This window comes from Tenrec ecaudatus, chromosome 10, assembly GCF_050624435.1.
Source record: "Tenrec ecaudatus isolate mTenEca1 chromosome 10, mTenEca1.hap1, whole genome shotgun sequence".
Taxonomy (NCBI): domain Eukaryota; kingdom Metazoa; phylum Chordata; class Mammalia; order Afrosoricida; family Tenrecidae; genus Tenrec; species Tenrec ecaudatus.
This window is the reverse complement of record NC_134539.1, coordinates 74296446-74321455: the sequence shown is the minus strand read 5'-3', so window position 1 is coordinate 74321455 and position 25010 is coordinate 74296446. Positions and strand designations below refer to the sequence as shown.

The 25010-nt window shown below is 46.7% G+C and overlaps 1 protein-coding gene across 2 annotated transcripts in view; it reads right to left on the bottom strand.

The window, feature by feature from the left end:
- The window catches only part of AK8 (adenylate kinase 8), a 162717-nt gene that overhangs the window by 1788 nt on the left and 135919 nt on the right, over nucleotides 1-25010 (bottom strand). The gene's annotated exons all lie outside the window — the stretch shown is intronic.

The window sequence follows — 25010 nt, the reverse complement described above, 5'->3', positions numbered from 1 at the left end:
ATTCACTCCTCACACGGGGGACTCCCAGTACCAAGCCTTTGGAGTCGGCCAGGGGGACACTCTGGGGTGGGGGTGGTGATGGGGGCTCTTCATGCCCTGGCTGCTCTCCACTCGCCTGAGTCCCCAACAGTTCCCCTAGGGCAGGATCTTCCAGAGGGGAAGAGGGACAGGTGAGCAAGACAACAGTGTGCTCTCGGGAGGCCACCCAGACTTGGGTTCGAATCTCACCTCTGTCACAGACTTGCTTCCTGAGCTAACTTTTCTCAGGCTTGGCTTTCTCAACTGGAAAATGAGGACAATAATACTAGGATGGGTCAAAAATATTGCTACTGGGGGGTTCTAGTTCATACATGCACAGGTTCATTGCCAACATGACACGTTTACACATGTCTTCGTGACCAGGGAACCAGCTGCAAACACACTCCCCAGTGACACACTCGTCTCGGTCTCATAGCTGTGCCTTCTAAGATGAGGCCTCTTTGGGGACTGTGGCAGTTACAGAATCTCCTGTCAACTTGTGAAGGGGTGGAGTCTAGCCTGTCAATTAGATCACAGCTAATAAGCCCTCTGTGTGGACATGGCTTTCTCCTGAGGGTCTGAGAACTCCTGTCTTCCTCCCTGGAGGTGGGACACACAGTGTCCCTGGGAGACATTCCTGTTGACAAGCCACATGGAGCTACGCTGATGGAGCCCAAGCCCTGGAGTGTTGAGATGCTTCCACCACCACTGGATCCATAAGACTTTCCACCCACTGGCCTGTGATCTCTTGCATTCGGCATCATGGCATGTGTTGCGTGAGTCTGAAGAGGAATTTATAGACAGGTATCAGACTTATGGACTTGATCTGGACTGGGCTGGGATGTTTTCTCAATACACAATGGCTATAAAGCTCTCAGTACACAATTTACATAAAGCTCTTTCTATGAATTTGTTCCTCTAGTCCACCCAGACTAACACAGGGGTCGCGGGAAAGATGATTTTGAGGTCAGGGATAGTATAAAATATTTAACAAAATAAATAAACTATTTCACAGGCTTCTTCCCAAACTGTTGGAGCATTGCAGTAAGTTTATGAGAATGGTGCCTCATTTAAAACAATGTTTAGATGAATCAAGTGTTTTAAGGAAAGTAGGAAAGACCTCAAAGGTGAGCTGAGGGAAGATCATCACCCCTGATGGATGAAGACACTGTGGTTGAAGTCCAGAAGCTGGTGGAAGAAGACCACAAAATGACCGTAGATGCAACGGCTGCTGACATAACTATTGCACACAGTTCTGTAGCTTCTGTTTTCAGTGGGTATCTTGCTCTGGTGGCTTCCAAGAACGTGGCACAGAGATCAGCTAGCTCAAACAGCTGATCTTACCAGTCCTTGAAGTAAGACTAAAACCAATGAGGATGATCATATGGAACGAATCTGACTTGGATAAGTATTGGATTTATCGATATGATCCAGAGAGCAACGTCCAATCAAAACAGTGGCTCCCAGATGGACCTGCGGGGCCAGTTCCCTTCAAGGCAGAGGTCAGCTCGGAAAGCATGGTGACTTCTCTTGGGGATTTCGAAGGGGTTTGTCCCCCTGATAGACTTAAGACACTGGATGACCGCAGAGGCTTGTTGGGGAAAAGTTTTAAGAAGAGTTAAAATGTGCACTGGGGAGGCCAGGAAAGTAGCACCAAGGACTGTCTTTTACCCGTGCCCCCACCCCCACCCCCATGCTCATTCTTCCAGGGGAAAACGGCTGCCCTATGAGATTCTCTCTGGGAAGCCTTCCTCCATCCTCCCCACAGCCCTGATCTTGCCCCTTCGGAAGTCCGTGTGTTCCCCCAACTCAACGATCATTTAAAGGGCACCCGAGTTGAGTCCCTGGGGGATGCCCACCCTGCCATATTGCCAGGGTATAAATTGAAGCGTGAAGGATTCTTTGGGAAAGGACGAGGGAAATAGAAGTTACCCACCTTGCTGGTGCATATGCTACAATACAATCACTTATCATTGTGATATGTTTGTGAAAGTGTCTATGACTTTTTGACTTGCCTTCATAGCTGGATAGTATTAACATTTTAATGAGATAAATAAAACATGTGAAAAGCTTAACGTGGCATTTGCGCATACTCCTGGCTCACAGGTAGGTATGATTGGTATTTTATCATGGTTATCACTGGACAGTCTTCCTAGGAGCTCAGACTCTTGGCTGCCCTCCTGGGGAGGGAGGCTCAGCCTTCTATTTTCAGCTTTCTCACTTTATCCTTTGCAAAGGAGCCAATGGCTGCAAAAGAGCAAGACACTCAACGTCAGCAGTCCCACCTCATCCAACTAAAAGGACCAACTTCCCTTGAAAACTTGGAAATTCAGACTGGAAGTACCTAGGAATATATTTTCTTTCCCCTTGTTTAAAGGGTTTAATTCCTCCTTCTCTTTTGGCAATGAACCCTTTCTTCATGTAAAACCTTAGTAAAGTGTTTCTCAATTGGAATCGATTTTACCCCCCAAAAAGACAAACAAAAAAACCCACTGCCATCCAGTCGGTGCCAACTCACAGCGACCCCATAGGAAAGGGTAGAACTGCCCCTGTGAGTTTCCGGGACTGTAATTCTTTATGGGACAGAAAACCCCATCTTTCTCCTGTGGAGAGTCTGGTGATTTTGAACTGCTGACCTTGTGCTTAGCAGCCCAACACATAACCATTACACCATCAGGGCTGTTAGCTGCCAGAAGACATTGGGAAATGTCTGGTGACATCTGGGGGGAGACTAAGAGACATCCTGCTTGGTAAAGTAGATCAACAAAAAAAAAAAGAGAAAAACTGTCAAGATTAATTGATAAAGTGCTTCAGTGATGGGATCAACCCTAACACTGGTGATGATGGCGCAGGCAGCATATGATGCTGTTGGGTCACTATGAGTGGGAGCCAACTCAATGGTACCTAACTAGAACTCAATGGTACCTCTCCACTGGGGAGAGGCCAGGAATACTGCATCCTACCATGCACACGGCAGCTCCCATATCAAAGAATTATGCAGCACAGAAAGCCAACAGTGTGGAGGTTGAGAAGCCGGCATAGGATAAAGTGTGAACAAAAGGATAGACAGAAGGCGATACTTCTGTGATTGGGTGAGATTGGGGGGACAGAGGCATCCCAGTGTGCAACTGGCCCCTGTCTGCAGATGGAATTCAAGACCCTATCTTCCAGCATCCAACCATTTAAAACAATTGAACAAACAGACCCAACTTCTGGAATAGTCTATTGCTCTCTTGCTGCTTGCTCGTTCCTCTTTCACACATTCACACGTGTACTGAGTGACGGACGGCTGTGTGCTGGACCCACAGTATAAGCTCCGGTGTCTACCGATCTCTTGCATGAAGCTCACACACTGTTTCATAAAGTCATCATTGTTGATTGATGTGTGCAATTACTCTTGGGGACACAGCATCTGTGACAATGGCAATAACAACAGTGACAGCAAGCCCTGCCTGAGCAACCAGGACTCTTCTTCGTGTCACTTTCAAATAAGTAGAGCCAGGCGGGAAATAACTCTAGGAACCTGTAAGGAAAGCGAACATAGACTGGGTTGCTCCCCTTCACACGTAGAATGGAGACCTTTCAGGAGGCTACTCGGCCTCCTTCAAGTTAGTGAAGAAGAGAATCCTCTTACTATTAGCGACTGATTCTTGGCATTCACTAACCTGATAGAACAGGCTGCCACCAGACAAGGATCTGGTGGGGCTGGTGGGGCATGGATCCCCAAAGGCCCCGGGCCTTCCCTCACCGCCTGTAGCCAGAGCAATACCAGGTCCGAAACCAGTATCCTGAACACAGCCAGTGCTCAGGAAATACTTATGAAGGAATGATGAATGGTTAAGTAGGTCAAGTGTTCTGTTTAAAGTCTACTGCCTGGCTTTTCCCCATCCCAGCCTCAAGTCCAGCTAGCTGGTAGAGCTGAGGACGAGCTTACAACACTAAGGCCGACAGGGATCTGAGACATATGACTCTGATAGCCACCAGCTACATAAGAATTCCCTGGGAACCTTTCAACATGTAAGATGGCCACACCCTTACCCAGAAGTGTTGTGTCAACAGGCACTGGGAGCCCAGTGTCCTCTTGGGGTTTTGAATCAACTGCCGTGGAGAACATTGGGTCAAGCATTTTGAAAAATGGGCCCTGAAGGTCAGTCCTGTGAAGCTATGAGAATTAGGTTCAAACTCTTGCCTCCAAAAAAAACAAGTTCAACTTCTGGGAAGATGGGGACAGAGTGACACATATCAGAGGGACTCCACAGAATTCAACCAAGGAGAATTGCTTAGAGGGAAATTCAACTCTGCTGGAATACAGAAGCATCATAAAAATAAGTAGGCACAGACCCACGGAGTTTTGAGGGGGCAGGGGCTTTGGCTTATATCAGTGGGGCTTGACCTTGGCCCCGCCACTGTCTGCCGAACAGGGACCATTTGGAGCCCATAGGGGGGCTTGGTCTCAACACAGCCACAGTTTGCCACCACCTGCCTCTGGGCAGGGACTGGACCCTTGCAGCTCCACAGGCAGGGATCAGGGTTCGGCTACATTGTTACTTTTATTTCCATCTCTTTGTTCAGGGGCCTTTTCTCAACACAGCCACAGCTTGCCACCGCCCCTCCTTGGGTGGGAACTAAACCTTTGCAGCACCAAGGGCAGGGATGGGGTTCAGCTACATTGTTGCTTTTGTTTTCCTCTCTTCCCACCATCCCCAACAGTCTTGTAGGGCTGAGCAGGGACTTTTTTTCAAAACAGCCACAGCTTGCCACCACCGCCTCAGGGGAGGGACTAAACCCTTGCAGCTCCATAGGCAGGGAATAGGACTCAGCTACATTGTTGCTTTTGTTTCCCTCTCTTTATTTTATCCACACACAGTCTCAGCTGCTTACTTTTTATTTCTCCTCTTTGTCTCTTTCCTGTTCTCTCACACTCCACTGCTGACTTCCAGACCACTCCCCTTAGCCTAGGACATTTATGCCTATGCCACACCCAGCTAGGTGAGCTCCACCCTGTGTAGCTAGCCCGAGGGTGGGGAAAGTCCTGCTGACATCCACCAGGGGATACTCTGCCCAACTTCTTACCGAGGAATTGCTGCCTGTGTGCCTGGGGGCCTAAGGCAGCTTGATCAACACTCATCAACATTCCAGGCAGCTCAACCAACACTCGTCAACATTCCAAGCTGCTGCAGGAACCTCTGCCCAACCTCTGCAACACCAAAGCAGGTAACCCACCAGCCTTCTGGGTCACTCCCCTGAGAGGGAAGCCACAGGAGGATAAAGTGGTAGGTTAATTCCATAGTGAAAGAAGCTGTAGGCAGTTTGAAGAAGCATTCCTACAAGTCTCCCAGAGAGAGCCAGTGCCCTTCAACTCCATGGAAAATGGCATGTGGCTCTTCTAAAACAATGTAACACAAACAGCCATCAGCCCCAACGACCTCAACAAAAAAACAGGATAAACAAAAGACAATGTCAAAAGATGTCCCGAACATAACAACATGCATAGAAGAAGCAGACATTGAGCTGCCAGAGAAAGAAATTTTCGGAATGCTGCTTGCAGTCATACAGGATATGAGGGAAACAATACAGAAAAAGGATGAAATGATAGAGGAGATAAAGGCCCTAAACAAAGGGAAATACAGGAGCTTAGGGAGGAGATAACAAAAACCAGTAGCAGAAACACGGACCTCAAGAATTGACTGGAGGAAGCAGAGAACCCCATCAGTGACTTGGAAGACAACCAAGCAGACTTTAACAAACGTTAACAAAAATCTAATAAGATTATCAGAGAAGCTGAAGAAAACTTAAGAGCTATGTCTGATGGTATGAAGCGAAACAACATTAAAATTATTGGTTTATGGAGGATGACACAACAAAGAAGTAATCTGCAACAATAGTGAGAGAATTCTTGGAGGAAAACTTCCCCAGCTTAATGAATGAAAACCAGGCAACCATTCAGGAGGCTGAAAGAACACCCACTAGACTGAATCCCAAGAAGAAGTCACCAAGGCACATAATAGTTAAACTATCCAACTTTGAGGAAAAGGAGAAAATCATGAGAGCAGTTAGGGAAAAACAATCAATCACATATAAAGGTTCCCAAATAAGAATATGCTCAGACCCATCAGTAGAAACTATGAAGAAGAGAAGAGAGTGAAGTAACATATTCCAAAAAATTGAAGGAAAACAATGCAAACCCAAGAATACTCTGCCCAGCCAAAGTATTGATGAAGATAGATGGAGAAGTAAGAGTCTTCCTAGACAAGGTAAATTTCAAAGTCTAAGTTAGAAGAAACCCAGCCCTACAAAAGATCCTTGCCAACCCAATATGGGCAGAAGAACAACACTCACTAAGCATAAATAAGAGACCGCCACATAGAACAACCTCACCCAGAGAGCAACAAAGAGAAAACAGACCCCAAGATAGCATTGCCTTAAGGATGGAAAGAAGTCAAGCTTGATACACACACACATGCACAACACACTAATGAAAAAGGAAAGTAGGAAAACACACAACACAAAATGTATAAGATGACATCACAGAGTCTGCAGATGTAGATAATAATCCTGAATATCAATGGCTTAAACTCAGGCATTAAAGATTGAGACTAGCAGACTGGCTTAGAAAACATAACCCATCAATCTGCTACCTACAGGAGACACATCTCAAGGCCACAGACAAAAATAGGCTGAGAATCAAAAGCTGGAGAAAGGTATACCAAGCAAATAACAATTCAAAAAAAGCAGGGGTTGCAATCCTAATCTAGGATAAAATTGACCTCAAAGAGCAAACCATAAAAAGAGATAATAAGGGACACTATATAATGCTCAAGGGAATGGTTGACAAAGAACCACTAAGCATTATAAACATATATTCCCCAAATGAGAGACTCACTGAATACATCAACCACGCATTCCAAAAGATGAAAAAAGAAATTACAGCCTTAACAATTATAGTGGGTGACTTCAATACACCGCTCTCCGAGAAAGATAGATTACAGGAAAAGAAACTCAACAAGCAGGCTAGATATCTAAACACTACAATTAGACAATTTGACCTGATAGATATTTACAGAGCTTTTCATGCAAATACAAAAAATTCACATTCTTCTCAAGCCTACATAGCACATATTCAAAGATAGACCACTTGCTGAATCTACATAAATTTAAGGAAATTAATATCATACAGAAACCTCTCTCTCTGACCACTGTGCCATAAGGCTGGAAATCAACAAAAGGGAGACGAAGAAAACAAGAGCAAACAATTGGAGGATGAATAAGGAGTGTGTACTAGCTAGATCAGAGATGAAATTAGGAAATTTCTAGAAACCAATGAGAATGAGCACATGACGTACCAAAACTTATGGGACACAGCAAAGGCAGTTATCTGAGGAAGTTTCATAGCAATACATGCACACCTGAGAAAGAAAGAGAGACTCATGATTGATATGCTGGCACAAAATTTACAACAACTAGAGCAGACTCAGCAGGACAATCCTACTAATAGCAAAAGAAAAGAAATTATAAAAATCAGGGCTGAAATTCAGGAAAGGGAATATAAGAAAACTATGGAAAAAAATAATGCTGCTAAAAGTTGGTTCTTTGAAAGGATAAACAGAATCAACATACTGCTGGCAAACCTAATCAAAGAAAGGAGGGAACAAATTTCAATAGCAAGAATAAAGGATGAAAGAGGGGACATTACAACAGACCCTAATGAAATCAAAAGGATAATTACACAGTACTACGAAGGATTGTACTCCAATGAATTAAAAACTTTGGAAGACATGGACAAATTCTTTTTATTTTTACTGCTTTATTGACTAACTATATTTAGAAATATTTTTAAATTGTTTTATTAGGAGCTCTTATCACAATCCATACATACATCAATTGTGTAAAGCACATCTGTACATTCATTGCCCTCATCATTTTCAAAGCATTTGCTCTCCACTTAAGCCCTTGGCATCAGGTCCTCTTTTTTCCCCTCCCTCCCTCCCCGCTCTACCCTCCCTCATGAGCTCTTGATAATTTATAAATTATTATTTTGTCATATCTTGCCCTCTCCGACGTCTCCCCTCACCCCCTTTTCTGTTATCCATCCCCCAGGGAGGAGGTCACATGTAGATCCTTGTAATCTGTTCCTTCTTTCCAAAGCCCTCTCCCTCTACCCTCCCAGTATTGCCACTCACACCCCTGGTCCTGAAGGTATCATCTGCCCTGAATTCCCTGTGCCTCCAGCTCCTATCTGCACCATTGTACATCCTTTGGTCTAGCCAGACTTGCAAGGTAGAATTTGGATCATGATAGTGGGGGTTGGAAGGAAGCATTTAGGAAATAGAGGAAAGCTGTATTCTTCATCAGTGCTACATAGCAACCTGACTGACTCATCTCCTCCCCTAGCACCCTCTGCAAGGGGATCTCCAGTAACTGACAAATGGGCTTTGGGTCTCCACTCTGCACTACCCCTCGTTCACTATGGTAAGATTTTTTTTTTGTTCTGATGATGCCTGATACCTGATCCCTTCGACACCTTGTGATCACACAGGCTGGTGTGCTTCTTCCATGTGGGTTTTGTTGTTTCTGAGCTAGATGGCCGCTTGTTTACCTTCAAGCCTTTAAGACCCCAGATGCTATACCTTTTGATAGCCAGGCACCATCAGCTTTCTTCACCACATTTGCTTATGCACCCATTTGGGCATGGACAAATTCTTGCAAAAACAATCCCACCCTAGACTATCCTTGATGGATGTCAAGAATCTCAACAGACCCATAGCAATAGAAGAAATAGACAAGGTTATCAAGAGATTACCAACAACAACCAAAAAAACCCTGGACCAGATGGCTTCACTGGAAAATTCTACCAAGCATTTAGGGAAGAACTAACACCAACCCTACACAAACTTTTCCAGAATATAGACAAAGACAGCAAACTCCTTCTATGAAGCTAGTATAACTCTGATACCAAAACCGGGCAAGGATCCCACAAGAATCAAGAACTACAGACCAATATCTCTAATGAACATTGATGCAAAAATCCTGAACAAAATACTAGCCAACAGAATACCAGAGTATATAAAACAAATAATTCACCATGACCAAGTGGGATTCATACCAGGGATGCAGGGATGGTTCAACATACGAAAGGCCATTAGTATTATTCATCACATTGACATGAAAAAGTATAAGAACCACATGATAATATCAATAGATGCAGAAAAAACATTCGACAATATCCAACACCAATTCCTGTTTAAGACACTTCAGAAGATAGGAATGGAAGGAAAATTCCTCAAGACAATACAAGCTATATATGAAAAACCAACAGCCAACATGGTAGTCAATGGAGAAAAGACTAACATAATCCTACTGAAAAAGGAGACCACTCTTATTTAATATTGTGCTAGAGATTTTAGCTAACAGCATTAAAAGGTATTCATCTGGGGAAGGAAGAGGTGAAACTATTGCTATTTGCAGATGATATGATTTTATATATGGAAAATCCCCAAAGTTCCACAAGGGGAGTACTGGAAGCAATAGAGGAGTTTGGCAGAGTGGCAGGATACAAGATCAACAAACAGAAGTCCATCGGACTGTTATACACATCAGATAAGACCACAGAAGAGGAGATCAAAAAGGTGGTACTATTCACAATAGCCAAGCACAAACTGAAATATCTAGGGATATACCTGACTAAAAGAACAAAAGATCTATATGGGGAAAACTACAGAACACTATTACAAGAAACCAAGAGTGACCTCAATAAATGGAAGAATATCCCGTGCTCATGGATTGGAAGACTCGAAATAGTCAAGATGTCAGTTCTGCCAAAGGCACTATATAAGTTTAATGCAATTCCGATACAATTACCCTCATCTTTCTTCAAAGAAATGGAAAAACTGATTACCAACTTCATATGGAGAGGGAAGAAGCCCAGAATTAGCAGAGAACTCCTCAAGAAGAAGGACACCGTGGGAGGGCTTGCTTTACCTGACTTTAGCACATACTATACAGCCACAGTTGTCAAAACCGCATGGTATTGGTACAATGACAGATACTTAGACCAATGGAAAAGAACTAAAAACTCAGAAATAAAATCATCAGCATACAGACAACTGATCTTTAATAAGGGCACCAAAAATATCCAATGGGAAGCAGACGCCCTCTTTAACAAATGGTGCTGGAAAAAATGGATATTTAGCTGCAGAAAAATTAAGCAAGACCCTTATCTCATTCCATGTACAAAAATAAACTCAAGGTGGATCACAGACCTTGAAGTTAAACCCCAAACTATTAGGGCCATCAATGAGGGAATTGGGACCAATTTGAGAACTTTGGCGCAGGGAATACACAGGCTATCAGAAATAGGGAGGGACACAAACACAGAGGAGGCACAAACGGGATATACTGAAGATAAAACACCTCTGTACATTGAAAGAATTCACCAAGAGAGTAATAAGAGAGTCCATGGATTGGGAAGACATCTTTAGCAATGACACATCAGACAAAAGCCTTATTACTAAAAGAAAAAAAAAAACCTGATTGCTCAATGAGGAGGTGGGCAAAGGACCTAAACAGAAGTTTCACAGGGGCAGAAATCTGAATGGCCAACAAACATGAGAAAATGTTCCTGATCTTTAGCCATAAGAGAAATGCAAATTAAAACAAAAATGAGGTGCCACCTAGCACCCTCAAAGGTAGCCAAATTAAAAAAATCAGAAAACAACAAGTGTTGTTGTCTCATCCACTGCTGGTGGGCCTGTAAGTGTGTACAGCCACTCTGGAAATCGGTCTGGTGATATCTAAAACAGATGGAAATTGAGTTACCATATGACCCAGCAATCCCCCTACTGGGCATATTCCCAGAAGAGGCAAGAAACAAACCAAGGCTAAACATCTGTGCTCCAATGTTCATTGTGGCACAGTTCACAATTGCAAGGAGTTAGAAACAACCCAAATTTCCATCAACTGACAATTGGATTAAAAAGCTGTGGTACATACATACAATGGAGTACTACGCATCGCTAAAAAGCAGTGATGAACGTATGAAGCACATCGCTGCTTGGGAAGAACTGGAGGAAATCATGCTAAGCGAAGTAAGTCAGGCGCAAAAGGACAAGTACAACATGAGTCCACTGAGGTAAGCTTTAAAAAAAATGCAAAAGGGGCATAGGGAAAAAGCTACTGTATACAAACATTCCTGGGGTGAGGACCAGGTAATATGGCAGGGACCAGACTAAATACAGGGATACACATGGTAGACAACTAAAAAGGAGGTGGGAAAGGAAAAAAATTAAAAAGAAATAGTTAGCAGGGGCACAGGGCACTAACCCACCCAAGGGGAGGGTGTTGTTTATATTTCCACAGGGAAATAGGGACCAGACCTCAACCCAGTGCTCCAAGATGTGAATGCAACATGCCAGCGTGGAGTAGGGAACCAGTGGAGAGGTCTGAGGGGCCGGCCCCAATCCCAGCTATGTGGACACCTGCCCCTCCCCCCAGAAGAATTTATTTCAAAGGATGGCATTGAATCCGCAGCTCTGGGAGAGGGACATATCTGATCGGAGCACATGGAAGCAGATGAAGGGGGAGGAGTGGACAGTGGAGCACATCCTGGCCCACAAGGTCTTAAGGATGATGTTCCCCATTAAAGCAGCCAGTCCACAGAGAGGACCACATGGCCAGCCCCACTATGACATGATGCACCTCACAGACCTATAGCCCTACAGGGGACAATACTGGAGGCACAGTGTGAGAAATGCACCCGATCTGATCCCACCACACTGACCAAAACACTAAGAGGGTGCAACAGAACAGCAAGGGAATGGAGCAGCGAGGTCCCCAGGGAATGCTGAAAGAGGACTTTGGGGCCAGGGCTTGGTGCCCCAACAGACTGGATTGGAAAACACTCCTAAGGCCAATATACAATCCTTGAACTAACTACAAGATTTTCTTTCTCGTGTTTTGTTTTGTCATTGGTTTGTTGTTGTTTTGTTGTATATTATTGCTTGGTTTTGCTCTGTCTTGTTTTTGTGCATGTTATTATCTCTGCAGGTCTGTCTAAATAAGATAGGCTGGATGAACAATCTGGAGGAGAAAACAATGGGACCAACAGTTCCCTGGGGACATGGGAGAGGGGGAGGTGGGGGAAAAGGTAGTGGTGTTAACAAACTCAGGGACAAGGGAACAAGTGATCTAAATCGGTGGTGAAGAGGGTATGAGAGGCCTGGTAGGGCATGATCAAGGGTAATGTAACCAATAGGAATTGCTAAAACCCTGGTTGGGCCTGAGCATGATAGTGGGACAGGAGGAAAGTCAAAGGAAATAAGAGGAAAGAGCTAGGAGGCAAAAGGCATTTATAGAAGTCTAGATAAAGACATGTACGTATGCAAATATATTTATATATGAGGATGGGGAACTATATATATGTGCATACATTTATAAGTTTAATATTAAGGTAGCAGAACTCCACTCAAGTACTCCCTCAATGCAAGAATACTTTGTTCTATTAAATTGGCATTCTATGATGCTCACCTTCCCAACACAACCACCAAAGACAAAGCGGGTGAATAAGCAAATGTGAAGAAAACTGATGGTGCCCAGCTATCAAATGATAAAGCATATGGGGTCTTAATGCCTTGAAGGTAAACAAGCGGACATCTAACTCAGAAGCAACAAAGCCCACATGGAAGAAGTACACCAGCCTGTGTGATCATGAGGTGTGATGGGATCAGTTATTAGGCATCATCAGAACAAAAATCTTACCATAGTGAATGAAGGGGGGAGGTGCAGAGTGAAGACCCAAAGCCCATTTGTAGGCCACTGGACATCCCCTTACAGCAGGGTCTTGGGGAGAAGATGAGGCAGTCAGGGTGCGATGTAACAACGATGAAAAATCCAACTTTCCTCTAGTTCCTAAATGCTTACCCCCCTCCCTGCCCCACTATCATGATCCCAATTCTACCATGCAAGTTTGGCTAGACCAGAGGATGTACACTGGTACAGATAGGAACTGGAAACGCAAGGAATCTAGAACAGATGATCCCTTCAGGACCAGTGGTATGAGTGGTGATACTGGGATAGTTGAGGGAGGGTGGGTTGGAAAGGGGGAACCGATTACAAGGGTCTACATGTGTCTGTACTCCCTGGGGGACAGACAACAGAAAAGTGGGTGAAGGGAGACGTCGGACAGGGCAAGATATGACAAAATAATAATTCATAAATTATCAAGGGCTCATGAGGGAGGGGGAGCAGGGTGGGAGGGGGAAATATGAGGAGCTGATGCCAGGGGCTTAGGGGGAGAGCAAATGTTTTGAGAATGTCATGAGGGCAATGAATGTACAAATGTGCTTTACACAATTGCTGTATGGATGGATGGTGATAAGAGTTGTATGAGCCCCTAATAAAATGATTAAAAAAACAAACCAGATTCACTGCCATTGACACTGACGTATAGTAACCCTATAAGACATGGTTGGACTGCCCCTGTGGGTTTCCAAGACCGTAGCTCTTTGAACTGTTGATTTTCCAGATCAAACCCAACTTGTACACACTACGCCACCAGGGCTGACTTGAGAATGCGTGATTTCTGGACTGGTCCGTACTTCTCACTGGATTCTCAAAGATCAGGGTTTGAATGCCTACTCTGAGCCACAGCCTCGTGTGCTGGTGAGTGACCAGGGGCTCCAGACTGTGAATCAGTGGTAGTACTGAAGCTCTTCCAGACCCTGCACTGTCTTCTCACTCACTTCTCCCCTTGGCTGGTAGAAAACCAAACCAAACAAACCACAGCCCGTTCCAGCTCACGGTGACACCAGAGCAGAGCAGCTCCTGAGGCTCGCCAGCGCTATACAGCTCCCGGCTCCACCTTTCTCCCACAATGCCCGCTGGTCAGTTAGCGCCTGGCACTCCACTCTCCACACCACTAGGGCTTGTTGGTTTTTGAAGTTCCCTCTGAAGAATCATCCTTACCCCCTCTCGTCTCTGTGACTCGGTTGGCACCAAGTACTGGCTGCATGGCTGGGCAGGATGTAGGGCCAGATGTGGCCAATCTGAGCCCCGGCTCCTCCAGGGCCTGGGCCTCGCTGAACTTCTAGTTCAGGCTGCAAAGCCTAGCCAATGAGGGGCTGCCTGGGAACCTTGCCTCTGCTGGAACCGCTAAGCCAATGGAATGGAAAGCTGAGGTTCCCTTGGCCGGCCCCAGAGATCAGAGAAAAGGCCAGCAACACAGAGGCTGTGATCAGAGATCAGAGAAAAGGCCAGCAACACAGAGGCCGTGATCAAACAGGGCCTGAAGCCAACATGCCCCTCAATGTTTCCCTGATGAGAACATCTCTTGCGAAAGCCAGTTTGAGGCTGCCACCATCAGAAGCGCGAGGACGCCGAACTGGTACTTGAAAGGCGCTGCTGGGAAGCCTGGTGGGGAAGATGCTGGGAAGCCGCATCTCCACGCCTTCTGATGGCTGATCCAGGCCCCTGGCGCCTGGACAGCCGACAAGGTGGTGTGGGTAGCCAGACCTCTCTGCTGAAGCACACAGCCCCTACATACTCCCACCGCCCGACTGTCGGTTGTGTGTGTGAATTTGCCACAGAAGAGGAGCCCAGGTGGCGCTGTGGGCACTGTGCTCAGCTGCTCACGGCAAGGTCAGCTTGCCTAGGCAACTGCTCTCTCATTGGAACTCTAGGGCAGTGGTTCTCAACCTGTGGGTCGCGACCCCCTTGAGGGGGTCAAAGGACATTTTCACAGGAGTCACCCGATTCATAAGAAGAGCAAAATGACAGTGATGAAGTAGCAATTAAAATCGTTTTATGGTTTGGGGGTCACCGCCACATGAGGAACTGTATGAAAGGGTGGTGGCATTGGGAAGGTTGGGACCTGCTGCCCTAGGGGCTGTTTCCCGTTGTCCCTGGAGCAGACTCGAGGCACCTGACTACAGATGTCACCAAGGAGGAGGTGGGAAGTCTCGCTGACGGCCTCTACCCCTGGCTACTTCAAGTTAGGGTCCCTGGGGCCAGCAGGGTCGGACCTTGAGCCCCTGCAGCCCACTGAGGCCAAGGCTACTTTCCACGTGACCCATGGTGAGCCGTATGGCATCAAATGCCCTCACCCAGTTCCCCAGGTGTACCAGATACTAAGAAGCATCTGGAAGGCGTGTCAGCGCTCTGACTCCCGGCACCCTCCCACAGCAGAACCAGGGAAGGGCTGTCCTTGTAAACCAGCAGCCTGGGTGGCTTAGCCACAGACAGCTGTGGGAACCATGGGTTCTCTGGGGGCCGCACGGTGTGTTCTAGAGCCGGCGGTGGAGTGGTTGCGAGTGGGCTGCTGGCCACAAGGCCTGCAGTTGGACCCCGCCAGCTGCTCCAGGGGAGAAAGGAGGCTCTCTACTCCCGTACAGAGGGACCGTCCCAGAAACCCACGGGGGCAGTTTGTTCTGCGCTGTCTTCTCCGGTTGCTGTGAGCCGGAATCACCTGGATGGCAGAGTTTGGCTTTTCTGGAGGGTGGTCTCAGGAAGCCTCGGTGGCAGGGATGTAACCATGCTTGGCTCTTGAGTGAAAGCATTGTGTTGTCGTGAGGCTGAATGGACTCCATGGGAACTAGTTTCTGTTTCGTTCGTGTGAGAGAGTTTTAAATACTGAGGGAACGCCTAGAAGCTTAGAGATTTTCTTACAGCTTCCCGACCCCCGCCAAGTGATTGTCACGTAATTTGTGCTCTGGGGAAACTGAGTCCCAGAGAGGCCAGGAACTCAACACGGTGTCACCAAGTGCATAGGGATCAGATACCCAACACCAGCCCACCATCAAGCCCCACTCGGCCATACAGTCGGAGGCTCTGCTTGGAGAGCCTGGCAAGCCTTCCTTGAAAGCCCTGGAGCTTCACAGAGTGAAGTGCCCTGGAAACTGAGGCCTGGAATTCTCCCCAGGTCCATAGCTACCCGTGGTAACCTTGGAAGATAGCAGCTACAAAATTTGGCATCAGAGCTGACCAGAGGCAGGGGGCTTTCCTCACTGGTCTCTGTTAGCTGTCCAATGCTTGCTCATCAGAGCCCCCAGGACTCCTGAAAACAGCCCACGCCGCTGCCATCAAGGCGATTCTGACTCAGAGTGGCCCTACATCGGAGTGCCGAGGCTGTAACCCTTATGGGAGCAGACAGCCTCACATGGATTCAAAGAAGTGGGTATCCAAAAGATATGATCCATATTGCATATAACTACACCAGTACTACACAAACTCTTGCAGAAATAAAAGAGGAAGGAACTCTTCCCCAATTTTTTTTATTTCCCAATGAGCTCCTGTGGTCATCTAATCAGATGACCTCGTTGGAGCCCTAACAAACAGAGTCACCATCACCTACTGTGCCCAGCTCTCTGCCTGGAAGTGCACTGGCCCACCAGAGCCCCGCAGAAGCCACTGTCTTTACTGGGCTTTGAAGGTACTCTCACAACACAAAGACAAAAGCATTACTGATAAAACTTTTCTGCTGCCACCCCCTGATTTCTGAGACACCCATAAAACTCTGTGTGGAATAAATCCATACACATCTGAACTGGACCCTCCTCGCAATGCTTTTTTATGACCCCTCATATCTGATAAAATATGTCCAAAGCTATATGCTGAAAACTACAAAGCACCGGTCAAAGGAATCAAGGAAGACCTAGAGAAATGGAGAGCTATCCCATGTTCATGGACTAGGTGACTCAATAACGTTCAATGTCAGTCTTTTCAGAGTCGCCTTCTGGATTCAATGTCCAAATGCAACACTGACTCATTACAACTGCAATCAAAATCCCAGGAAGGTCTTACTGTTTTTAAAGATTGTGTAAAATCTGATTATAAATTTCATATGGAAAGAAATGAGAATAGCTAAAACAATCTAAGAAAGGAGAATTAGTTGATTTCAAGATTAACTACGATGCTAGAAGATATGTTGTGGTCATAGAAGAGACCAAAGAGATACGTTGTGGTCATAGAACAGAACAGAGACTAGACAGAGACTAGAACAGAAAATAGGGTCAGTCGATTTTCAATAAAGGCGTTAATGCAATCCAATAGAAAAAGAAAGTTATCTGTAGCCAATCGTGCTGCAAGAATTGGATATATATTTACGCATATGGCACTCCAATTTAACTTGACATGGATCACAGATCTACATATAAAACCCAAAACTATTAAACTTCTAGGAGAAAAAGATAGATATAAATCTTTGTAACCTTCGGTTGAAAGAGTTCCTAAATATGGCACCAAAGTCATGATACATAAGAGAAAAATTACTGACAAATTCAACATCATTAAAAGTTTACCAATTAATTTAAAATATCTGATCATCAAAAGACATTGGTAAAAGGAAAACAAGTCACAGATTGGTAGAATATATTTGCAATGTTCATATCCAATAAAGGATATAAAATATGGAATGCCTTTTTAAAATGTCCAGCAACTGATATGTAAAAAACACAAACAAACAAAGAAAACCTTACTGCTGTCAAGTTGGTTCTAAAACTCATAGTGACCCAATAGGACAGAGTAGAACCTACTCTTGGGCTTTCCAAGACTGTCCATCTGTCTGTGCGTAGATTGCCCTATCTTTCTCCTGGGGAGCGAATGGGGGCCTCAAACAGCTGACCTGGCATTAAAAAGAACCAAATAGATCTCTTACTACCGTAACCACTCACTCGCTGTCCCTGAGTCATTTCAGTGACCCTAGAGGGCATCTTTCTCCAGCAAAGCGGCTGGTGTCTGAATGGTTAGCAGCCCAATGCTTACTCTAGTGCCCCCCAAGAGCTCTTTCCTACTGCCTTAGAATTCCCGTATTTGATGTTCTAATAAGAGTTTGGTCTAGGAAATGTTTTCCTGGAACAGGCTCACAGGACTTGTCTTTTCAGGATTAGGAGAACCACCCAGAGCTGTACTGGAAGAGGGTGCCACTCACTGTGTCCAGACAAAACCTGGTCTCTGCCACTCAGCCTGTTCCCAGAACCTGAAATACACGCCCAGAATGCTCTGCAGCAGACCCCCTGGCTGAGATTATCATCATGGGGGTCTTCTCTCAAAGGGATTTTGCAATAGAACCAGAGAGAAAGGAAATATACCAAGAAAAAGGCACAGTTAAAGCATTCATTAATATTTAGAATTTTCTGCCCACCTGTGACTAAAATTGTTGCCCATGACCTATCAGAGAGCTGAGGCAACACCTCATCTGTAAACAGTGGGACGTTCACACAGCACAGAACAGCAGTGACCATTTTCAATCGACTTGTCAGGACCAGATCTCCATTGGAGCTAATGATGGAGGCAGCCTCTCAACCTAGAGATGACTGTATTTGGGGAGCGCCCTGAGGAATGGACACGTTGTTAGAGAAGGCTAATCTGAATGAGAAATGGAACTGAGCCAACAGTAGGAAGAATCAAGATCATGTTGGACAGAGTGGACTTGGAGCACAGCCTAACGTACAAGTTGAAAAACCCATTGCCATCAAGTCGATTCCAACTCACAGTGACCCTGTGTGCTCCATAGGTTTGTGTGCTCCAATTGTGCTGGAAGCAGATCACCAGAACTTTCTTCCGAGGTGCTCTTGGGTGATTTTAGGTTAGTAGCTGAGAGCATACGACTTGCACCGCTCAGGGAAACTTGAAGTATGTCTAAAGTACAAAAGGACAAGTCAAGATCCCACTTTGGGTCCTCTGTTTTAAGGAGGTCGCCCGTAGGAGTATTCACACCTCCATGTACACTAACCCACAGGCATCAAGTGGATTCCAACGCATAGCTTTCTGAGCATGGGAGCTGGGACAGCGCTAGGCAGGTGAGCACATGCCTAAGTAATGGGTAAATGTCAACAAGTTAGTGGGGGAAACCACCTGTGACTCCAGGGGAAACCCAATCCCATCACCCGGATGGGATCAGCTCCAAGAGATGGAGGGGAGAAAGAAATGCCTGACAGTTTAGGGAGCAGGGCTTCCTGGGAATCTGGAAAAGAGCCTAAGCAGGGTTTTAAAAACAACTCTCTCTGTCTCTCTCTGTCTCTCTCTCTCTCTCTCTCTCTGTCTCTCTCTCTCTCTGTCTCTCTCTCTCTGTCTCTCTCTCTCTGTCTCTCTCTCTCTCTCTCTCTCTCTCTCTCTCTCTCTATATATATATATATATATATATATATATATATATCTGACAGGAGTATCATTTTGAAAAATAAAGACCAGACATCTCAAGCTCGCTCTAAAGCCCCATGTGACGTTCTTCCTGCCCTTAAGGAGCAGGTGCCTCACTCCTGTCCCAACTCCTTTAAATAAAAAAATCAGCTGCCGCTGGCCATTTCTTGTTTAAAATTGTGCATAATTGATAGTGGCAAATCTACCCCAGCTGTGTCTAAAATCTCTCGGGCCGGAGCAGCACTCCCTGTGACTGCCATTCACTGTGAAGTCAGCGCATGGGCGCACACCTGGCAGTTTACAGCGTGCCATGCAAACTGCAGAGACCGGTTTATGAGGAGGGGCCCAAGGATCAAATTCCTGCATAATCGACCTCCATTTTCAAGGCATCTTAAAATTTCTGCTTCCCTCACCATTGGGAAGAAAGAGAAGAGCCACTCTCCATCGGGCTCTTGTCTGCGCCTGACAATAATGAAATGTAAGTCATTGGAAGCCGGGAAGTCCCGCAAACTTTTCCCAAAGAGAAAGGCAGATAAGGGTCAGGCAAAAGTGGCAATAGACAAGGAGAAGGCCGATCGGAAGTGGAGAGGCAATTTGCATACTTCCCAACTCATCCAAGGGATTGCGGGCCAGCCCTGGGTGAGGGCAGCGGCAGAGGAATCCAGTCGGGACAGAAAGAGTGGAGAACTTCCCACGCAGGCCACCCGCAAAGGAAGTCGCTGGCAAGCTCATCAACGTCTGTGCGAGACTTAAGTTGGCTTTGGGTTGTTTAAGGATGGGGAGAACCCCCCCCCCCAATTCAAATGCATATTATAGAGACCCTTGGGTTAAGCCTCTGACAGGACAGAGACAAGGCCGGACAAGACCAGTCACCTGAGTGAGGAGAGCCATCAACATGAGGCATCCAGGGATGCAGTCACACGACCACATAAATAGGACATGGGACACAAAAGACACTGTCACAAAATCATGGTTGGCAGCAGATCAATTCATCACAGAAGTGGGGTAAGGGGCCAGGACTGGGCTAGGTCCACCACTGCAGATACGGAACATTGGCAAGATTGGTTCAGGCCCCTGGGACCACCTTGTTAGGAGATGCCTGATGATTATGTGGCTCAAGTACCCCAATTTCCATCAAGGGCACACCCAGCTGAGGCCCTGGGTAAGGGCTAGCCTGTCTCTCCAAGAACTGCCTGCGGGCAAAGCTTTGCACACTGGCAGCAAGTGGTCACAAGGAGCTCAATGGCAGCTGAATCTCGGTGGAAACTCAAAATGGATTTTGGGCTCCCCCTGTCAACCACAGCCTTCTGAAGACCTCGTGTCCCAATGAGGCTCTAGCACAGGGTCAGGATGAACAGTATCTGTTCAGGAAGTACTCTAGGCTGTGACAGTGAGACCCAGCCAACGAGATACCAGGCTGTTCCGAGTTCCTGCGACTTTTAAATCATTTAACCGGGGAGGCTTTCATGTCTCCAAGTCTTGTTCCAGTGACTGCTCCTCAGACTCTTCAAAATATTTGTTTGTTGTTTTCAAAATATTTCTAAGAAAAAAATGTCTATGACTGTGTTCTGCTTGGGGCCCAGTAACCGGGGTCTTTAGAGCCCAGGATGAATTCAGACCTCCAAATTAGAGTGACAATACTCTGTTCAGATCACAGTCAGTTACCCCGACAAAAATCCTTGTGCATTTCTTGAAAATGAAATGAGGGTGGGGATGTCCTAGCTCTCTCATTCTCTCGTGCTGCTGTAACGAAATACCACCAACGGACGGCTTTCACGAGCAGAGAATGACTTTCTCACAGTTTAGAAGGTTAGATCCAGGGCACCACCTTTAGGGGAAGGCTTTTCTTTCTCTGGCTCTTGCATCTGAGGTCGGTTCTTGTCTCCCGCCCATCTCTGCAGATCCCCATGTAGCATGGCATGAGTCTTCCCCTGCTCTTGGAGGTTCTCCAGGGGCCCACTCCGGCTTTTCTTCATTGGAGGCTCCCCTTTCTCTGCTCGGCTCCTTCTTTCATCTCAGGTGAGAGAAAAGGCGGTGCGGACCACTTGCTAGGGAAACTCCCCTGAGAAGCTGACACACGCACTTCGGTGAGTGGGCAGGAGGCACAGTTTAATCGATGGCAGGTGACTTCAGGGACTCTTCACTTGGGGGACCCCCTCTTGAGGCAGAGCGACTGTCCAAGTGGAAGGTGTGATCCAGGGAGATCGGGGAGCGTGTGAACATGACACGAGGGGAACAAGTCACTCACGACCAGCACATCTGTTCACGACACTTTGGCAACCAGGGGTAGAAACAGGTTGTGAATCAAACGATTCTGTTTTTTTACAGGGAACAAGAGAAGTCTGGAATGTTAAGAATGAGTGTTCTTGGGTGGTGGAAGGAAGGACAATTATTTGCTCTTTTTAGCTCCACCACATTTTCAAACTTTCTTACAACATACAACTTTATAAAAAGACAAAGCTAGAGATCTTTTTGTGAAGTCAACTTTTGAAAAGTCAACTTCTGCTAACATGGAAATCTGGAGGAGAAACCCAATCCTCGCACGAACAGCTCGGGGGAGGGAGGTGAAGGGTAGGTGGAGCAAGGGAGGTGACATCATGCAGGAGAACTGGATGGTGGCAGCGGTGAGACAGGCTTACAGGCCACAGAGGGTTTACTCTCACCTGGCCCTCGCCCTCCACTTGGGGTGGGGGGGGGGGACACGACATGTAACAGTCGCTGATTTCATGATGTATTAAACTTTGGCAGTGCACTTGTGCAGGGTTTGAAGGGCACCTGGGCGGACACTGGTTAAGGGTCATGCATCAGGCAGCAGCCTCAGAAGAACATCTGGGTGGGTGAACATCCTGTTGGTGCCCCATTCTGCGGGAGACAGAGACACACCACATGAACCCCCTTCTAGAAAGGACCCCTGGACCAGCTGCAGCGAGTGTGGTCAACTAACCACCTCCAAAGTTAGGTGACTACAGGGTCAACATCAACTTGTAAGAAACATCGTTATTGAGACAGAATTCACACACCATAATCGTCACTCCCCTAGAGCGTACAATTCAATGATTCTACTGTGTAACCATCACAGTATAGAACATTTCATTGTCCCCAAAGGAATTCCTTACCCATTAGCAGTCATTTCCATCCCCTTACTCTTAACCCCTGGCAACCACAAACCGCCTTTCTATCTCTATGAATTTTCCAATTCTGGGCATTTCACATGAATATATAACATATGGCCCTCTCGCTTAGCATAACGTTTCAAGGTACATCGATATTGTAGCCTGCATCAGTAATTCATTCCTTTTTATCGCCAAACAATACTCCATTGTACAGGTATGCCACGTTGTGTTTCCCCACTCGCCAGTGGGGAAGCCGGGCCAGGTTCTTCCGAAGGCACCCCGAGCTAATAACTGAGCCGGGAAGTGGCACTGGGGCCTGCCCACGTCTGCCCACAGGGACTCCTGCGATGGTTGACCTGCACTCGCTAGCTCAGCCCTGGACCTGGAGAGAGACCTGGTCGGGGCTGCACGGTGACTTGAGGGCTCCCTCTGCCCAATCCCGTCTGGCCCTCTTTTCCCGGCACAGACGTGACCCTCCAGGCAATACTTCTGAATCTACCTCAGTATCTGCTTCCCAAAGAACTCAACCTGTGGCCAAACCGAAAACCATACTCCCCACCATCACACTGATTCTGGCTCATGGTGACCCTACAGCACCGGATAGAGCTGCCCCTGTGGGTTCCCGAGACTGCAGTCTTAACAGAAAGTCTCCTTTTCCTTCTGTGGAGCAGCTGGTGGTTTTGAACCATTAGAGGGCACAGCCCACATAACCACTAAGCCACCAGGCACCAAGAGAGAGCCAAGAGTCTTTCAGGCAGTCTCCCGTTCACCGCACTCTAACCCCACACTTCCCCATCTGTCTCCCCTGTCAGCTCTTTGGAGGAGGGCCTCAGTGCAGTCCTGAGAGAGCTTCAGGAGAGGGGAGTATTTAGACATTGCTCAAATGTCCGAAAGAGCTGGATGGAGATTAACTTGCACTTTCTCTCTCGCACACACCCATCCATATCGCAAGGCACTGGTAAGCGAACACATATAAAGTACTTCCCATCCTCGCTGCCAGTGAGTCATCGCCGACTCAGAGCAGCCAGATAGACAGGGTAGAACTGCCCTGTGAGTTTTTCAGACTACAACGCTGTTTGTTTTTTTGAGTAGTTACATTCTTTTTAAAAAATGTATCATTTTATTGGGGGGGGGGTTCTTACAGAGCTTATAACAATCCATAATTCAATTGAGTCAAGCACATTTGTACAGATGTTGCCATCACCAGTCTAAAATATTTTCTTTTTACTTGAGCCCTTGGTATCAGCTCTTTTTTGCCTCCCTCTCCCACCCTCGTGAATCCTTGATCAATTATATATTATTATTGTTATTTTGTGTCTTACACCCACATTTCTATTATTCATCCCATTGGGAGTGGGTTATATATCCAACCTTGTGATCAGTTCCCCTTTCTCCCGCACCCTCCTTCCCCCTCCCCTCATAGAATTGCTACTCCCACTACTGTTCCTGAAGGGGTTATCTGTCCTGGATTCCACGTGTGGAGAGCTCTTATCTGTACCAAGGTACATACTTCGGTCTAGCTGGATTTGTAAGGTGGAACTGGGTCACGATAGTGGTGGGAGAAGGGGGAGGAAGCATTCAGGAATGAAAGAAAACCAAAACCCACTGCCATCTAACTGGTGCCGACTCATACTGACCCTATAGGACAGGGTAGAACTACCTGGGTGAGTTTCTGAGACTGTAACTCTTTACTGGGGCAGCAAGCCCATCTTTCTCCCACTGAGTGGCTGGTGGTTTCAAAGGGCTTGTATCCACTCTGGCACCAGGGCTCCCTTTTCTCCATGCTAGACACACACCAAACATCCCTGGGGCACAGTTACAGAAACACACTGAAGATGCTTCAGTGCCGCAGTGCATTTTCCCCCCACCACTACCATCTCACGCCAGCCTTCTGCCACTGGATTTTTTTGTTAAGGTGCTGCAGGGAGGATTTGGTCTTAATGCTTCCCAGAGTCCAGGTTCCCCTCTGTGAACCTCTTGATCTGCTTGGCTTCAGCCTTAACTCTTTGCCTCCCATTCATGGTCAACATCATCTTGAACATCCACTGACACTCAACTCATCACAGGCCAGGCACTGGGTAGTGCCCCATGACTAGTCTCATTGGATTGTCCTGAGAAATATATTAGAATCCCAGGAATGATGAGGGCATGTCCATTCTCATGCAGGAGAACATGCAGGCCCCCAAGAGGGTACGAGATGTTTCTGAGGCTGGACCCAGCATGAATGGTACCTGGCCCTACGACCTAGCTGCCCCGCTGCTTCTCTGTAGGCAACACTGCTGGGCTTCCTCCCTGAAGTTGTGAGAGGAGCCTGAGGGTCTCTGATGAAAACCAGGGAGTGAAAAGTGAACCACGAGCCAATGTAGGAGGCGGGGTGGGAGGGGCAGGGAGGCTCACTACACTCCAGCTCAGACCCCTTGGGCCAATCACGGCTCCCCAGATCCCCATAAGCGGGGCGCTCACCCTGCAGTTTGTCTTACTGAGAACGCTGGGCACACTAGCTGCCTCTCAGGGTTAAAGATAACTCAGATTCCAAAAAGGTCCTTTCTCCCCCCAATCACGGCTGTCTTGCCTGAGGAATCTGACACTGGGTTAAGCCCACAGTTTAATTACTCCAAAATTATGTTAAGTCCTGGCATAAATATCGCAGGGGCATCCTCCAAAGAATTTCATTGCAGGAAGCTGGGAGGCTGCCAGAGCGCTTGCTTAAAAAGTAAGCAGAGAAAAGGCACATGCAAAAAAAAGAGAGAG